The sequence below is a fragment of the Mytilus californianus genome, unplaced genomic scaffold (genome assembly GCF_021869535.1).
Source record: "Mytilus californianus isolate M0D057914Y unplaced genomic scaffold, xbMytCali1.0.p SCAF_5, whole genome shotgun sequence".
Taxonomy (NCBI): domain Eukaryota; kingdom Metazoa; phylum Mollusca; class Bivalvia; order Mytilida; family Mytilidae; genus Mytilus; species Mytilus californianus.
In genome coordinates, this window is record NW_026262701.1 from 76,667,609 (window position 1) to 76,673,222 (window position 5,614).

A 5,614-nucleotide genomic window follows, 5' to 3' on the forward strand; every position below is an offset into this window, starting at 1 on the left:
TGGGGTACGGTGTATGGAATAGATAATAATGGTCAAAATATTTAGCGCGTAGAAAAAAACTAGCAAAGAAAATAAAGATTAGAGAATAACGGGGTGAAAAAGTAGAAAGAATAACTGTGGGAAAAGAAAGAATAAGGTAATACTACGCTGATTAAAGAAATGAATGATGTACAGAATGGATGAATAAAGGCAACAGTAGTATACCGCTGAACCATATCATAACCGATAAATATAGTGAAAGTATGTGTATAAGAATATGACGGGAACGCGTTATTTTTTAAGGAAAGAGAACAATGCCATCCCCAAAATTAAAGAAATCAAGAAACTCCAACCAGACAATGATATATGATATATTAAAAAAACAATTGTTGTGAAGAGCTAGACAGTTGAATGCGCATATAAAATAGAAAAGTGGAAAGTTAATCAAATCTAATATCAAAGATGTGCATATTCAGTAATGTATTTTCAAGATGTAAACATAAACAGGATAGCAGGAATTTCCAAAAAATATCATAACATACAAACAACCAACAGCCAACATCCTTCTTTTCTGAAAAAGTAGTGTGTGCACAAACATTCACTTACAATGTATGTAAAAATAGTATAAGAAGATGTGGTACAATTTTCTATTTAACAACTTTCGATATGAGACGTAATGACATAGAAGCAAACCTATTCAAACCATTCTCGCCAAAGTGTACAATTACGAATAATAATCTGCGTATTGAAAATCAACAAAAAGACCCAGGTGCGAAATATAATTGTATGCAAGAAGTAAACAAATAAACAACTAAAAAAATTAACACTCCCCACCCCCCTCCCCGACAACAAAATGAAATGAAATAAAATCAATTAATCTCACAAAAGTACAATTTAAATGATTATTAACCCTGATTTTGTTTTAAAGAAATGCCTTCAACTAATAGATTATTTGAAACTTCTTGTTTGATAAGTTACCTTACAGTAAAAGCTGTAGCGGTAAGGTCATTGTTTACAACTATAGTGCAATAAATCTATATTCAAGTGTAAAAAAAAGTTACCTAGTCTTGATAGTCATTTCTAAGTTTAATGTGATTAAAATCTGAAAACACCTGACTAAGACATGTTGTCTAATAACTATAAATAGTAAAATGCTATTTTATTCATATATTTAGAAAAATGCAAACCACAACTAACAACACTGAGCAAACCGCTGTGAGTATGCAAACAAGAGGAAATCAAGGACCTGAACAAATATTTCGTGTGAAGACATTTAGAATATTGGGTGGTATACAGATTGGGCTCGGCGCAATATTAGTAATCCTGAGCCTAGTTGAATTGATAGGGAGGGTTTTCCATATCGTAGTAACCTTACCAATACTTATATGCTCTGGATGGGTAAGTATGTTATATTTTGTAAGAGAATGGACATGGTGAAAACAGTATAAATAGTATTGTTGTCACTTGTTTTTACCTTGAATTTATACTTCACTAAATGTGTGCTTTATAGAGAAAGTTTATGTATGCTATCAACTGTATGAACTACAATTTTTGTATTGTTGTCGTCTTTGTCAAATAAACTATCAACTACAACAACTTTTAAGATGGCATCTTTGTTTATATCTTTATACTTTTTGGTATGTTTGTCTGAATGGGTTGATCACCTAATTTTGTCAATATATCGGAATTTTGTACAACTGTCACACAAAGAGGAGGTTTTAATATATATACAACCAGGTTTAAACCACTTTTTTCTTCGAAAACAACTCTTTTCTAAATCAGAATTATGACATCTGTTTTCCATTCGTTCCGTTGATTGGTAAAGTCAAATTTTTGATTTTATCAAGTTTACTGAATCCCCCTTTGTGAATTTTCTCTTGAGTAAAATACGCATTTGGTGTATTTACCCGAATGCACTATAATTTGATTTGTATTCTACCATTGGTTCAATGATTCTGCTGGAAGACTGCAATTGTCTTTGTACTTGTATGATGATCCTGGAGAAAATCTGGCAAACACATGTTGAAAATCTTAAATTTCTGAATACATTCCCGATCTACAGGTGGTTCATGGATTGTTTTTCTTGTCCTTTTTTTTTTTTGCTTTTTCAGTTGTGTATCCGTTGTTCAATAACCTATTGAACATATTTCAAGTAAAAAAAAGTAGATGGACCATAAAGTTGTTGATGCTTCATGTTTAGTTCCAATTGGAATAATTGTTTCAGATGAGAAATTGCACTTCCAAAAAAGTCCTCAATAAAAACTTAGAATATGGTGATATATGGCAAACTTTCATACATATTTTTTTCTATGGAAAGCAGAAAAGAAAAGCAGACAAAAAGATAAACTATATATAGTCATAAAAAAATTAAACATAATACCTTTTCCTTTTCTGTTTGATATTTATAAATAAGATATTTTCAAAATGAATAAAAAAAAATATGTACATCCCTTTAAATGAAAAATGAAAACGACAAAATTTTAATAGGTTGGTATCCATACAATAGGTGAAACTCTAATTCAAACCGAATGCAGATATTTGTACGTGTATGACTTTTATCAATAGTAAAATGAGTGACTATAATTAGATCAAAAATCGACCCGAGTCCAGACCGGTTAAGAAATAAATCCGTTAGAACTGACTAAATAGTTTATACTAAATCCAAGGACGTGTCGATTCAAACGACAAGATTACTGATTTCAGAGTAATGATATTTGACTAACTATATTAAAACTATGGTATGCAATAACATACAAAATGACGTGTTGTTGTTACTGAATTATAGAACAAGATCACATCATCGTTCAAAAGCAGTGTATGATAAACATGTAATATTTGATTTATAACACGGTGACATATGTCATAATTGATGTTTTTTAAATTTACTAATTATTATAGTTTGTCATGACTGGATGCCTACCTCTGTGCATGTCAAAGAATACAGAATCGAGTTTTAAATGCAAGGTAAAGATAATTGGATGATGTTTATACGTAAGAAATTTATTTCATTAAAAAACTCCAAACAAGGCAGTCCCAGTCACAGAAAATGAAGCTAAAAACAGAATTTTGAATACATTACAAAATGTAAGTACAGTTTAATTAGCCAGAAGATTTTAAGGCTTGATTGAGATCGCATCCAGTTATGAATATTTGTCACATTTTCATGATGTACAGTGTACGGCGTGTAATCGTGATTGTAGAAAAAGATAAATGCGGTTATTCGTTTTGTGTATATGTTAATGCTTGTCGCACATTGTAATCGTTAATTGTATTTACAAAAAAGATATTTCTATGAAGGAGAACACATTTATTCGGAAAATAAACTAAAAAAAAACAATCAAATATTTTAATCGAATTACTATCAGAATCACGACCAACGGAAAACGACGAAAACCATTAAAACTGGAGTAAAAAATATAGAGTGAATACGTGTTTTTTTTTAATTCAGAAAATCGGTTTTATGGTGTGTAGTATAATTGGAGCAGCATTTTTTTCCCCGATTATATTTAGTTTCACACTTACTGCTGGAAGTGCTGTAAGTACATGTAGTAATTTTATCTATTCGAATTCTTTATTGCAGTTTCATTACTCAAAACAGTTTATCTAAAACTTTTTTTTCGAAAAACAAACAATTATTACCGGACTTCTGCTATACGAAACAATTGAAAATTGGATGTCTGAAATGTTAAGTAGACAAATACTTAAAAATTGTATGGTATAAAAAGATTGATATTGTAGTCTTGGATACATTAGATTCAATTGTTACTGGCTTTGACCTAGCAATGCTTAATGTCGATCTGATGCACCTTACCCTTTTAAACCACTGTCCCAACTTAGGAAAAGAGTTCGGCGCCACCAAACATATTTAACCCCGCAACTGTATGTGCCTGTACCAAGTGAGAAGCCTTTGATTAAGTGGTTGCCGTTTGTTGCTGTATATTATGTTTGTCTTTCGTTTTTTGTTTTGTACATACTAAGAAACCGGTGTTAATCTAAGTTTTGTTGGGACTTGTTATTGTCAAGATCGTAGATTTTACGGGTCTACTGTAGTCTCTTTTTTATTCTATGATTTTGTATCTAACCATGTAACTCGTCAGTTTCATTTTGTGAAATTAAATGAAAGCTTTTTACAAGGATTAGTATTTTACTATGCAAAATGGCTTGATTTATTTTTACACAAAACGATATTTGCATTATATTATTTATTTAGTTTGATAAACATAATTTGTTATGCGAATTTAAGTTATATATACTTGAAACTGGAACTCATAATTTACCCTTCTCGTTGCCAATAATTGTTAATACAGATCAATTTCTTTAAATTTCTAAAAGTACGTCTCAATCAACTCACAAGGACAAATCCTTTGATTTGCTTTCTGTTACGAGGAATTTTTGAAGATTTTATTGTTATATTAAACAGATTTAAAACTAGAAATAGAAACGTCTTCGTTCACTTAATAATTATCGAAGAAAAGTTAGATGGAGTATTGTCAATTGATCGTACGCAAATCTCAGATATAAGATCTGAATTCTGATAACATGTAACGCACATAAAAAGCAAACTAACAAAAATACTTAACTCCGAGAAATATTCAAAGCGGAAATTCCGTAATCAAATGGCAAACTCAAAAGTTCAAACACATCAAACGAATGGATAACAACTGTCATATTCCTGAATTGGTACAGGCATTTTATTATGTAGAAATTGGTGTATGAATCCCAGTTTTATAGCTATCCAAACCTCTCACTTGCATGAAAGTCGCATAAAATTCCGTTATATTGACAAGGATGTGGGAACAAAACAAACAACGAAATAGGTAACAATGTAAAAAATAGGGATACAGCAGTCAAAATTGTCACTATAAAAACAATCAATTATGTTACTAAGAAACACAAAAAAGCATGTAGACAAAGCACACTAGCAAAAATGAAAGACAAGAATACAAAAATTACCGTAGCACAATAAAACAATGACTGATGTATAAGTACAGAGCCACGTCATATGTTACAAAGAAACACAAAAAGGCAAATAGACAAGGCACATTAGTAAACATGAAAGACAAGAATACAAAAAAAAACCACAACACAATACAGTAACACAATGACGGGATGTAGAAGAGCAGAACATTAAAACGCATTTAAGTGTTGAGAAATCTATAAAAGCTAAAATCCATTTACAAGATCAGTTAAATCATCAAAACATAGTATTAATAATTTGCAGACATAAGAAATAAAATAATTAATGGTTTTTGCCCATTGTTGAAGGTCGTATGTAAACATGTTATTGAATAAATTAATATTTGTTTTGCAAGAGCATACAAGATATGCTTGGACAATACATGATATATACACAATTTGAGAAAAGAATGATATAAGAGAACATAACACTAATAATATAACTATCCAATAATATCCTCAGAGTTCGGTATTTTAGTTATTCAACTTTTAACTATTTTTATCAATGAAATAATGCTGAATTACATTCAAATTATTTAGCTAACAAATGAAGTGCTTGTTTCAACTTGGAGAACATGCAAGAATATTCCAATTTATACAACGAGATAAGTTGTGTAATACCAAACGACATATTTTGTTCTGCATCAGCTTCGAACATACAATGCTGAAACAAGAAAAT

General features: G+C 30.4%; 1 long non-coding RNA gene across 1 annotated transcript; it reads left to right on the plus strand.

Moving 5' to 3' along the window:
• Nucleotides 1-1,160: 1,160 nt before the first annotated feature.
• On the plus strand, nucleotides 1,161-3,508 carry LOC127702649 (uncharacterized). Its single transcript, XR_007982520.1, has 3 exons — nucleotides 1,161-1,377; nucleotides 2,878-2,943; nucleotides 3,428-3,508. It is a non-coding gene; the product is annotated as an uncharacterized LOC127702649 (long non-coding RNA).
• The last annotated feature ends 2,106 nt before the right edge of the window (nucleotides 3,509-5,614 follow it).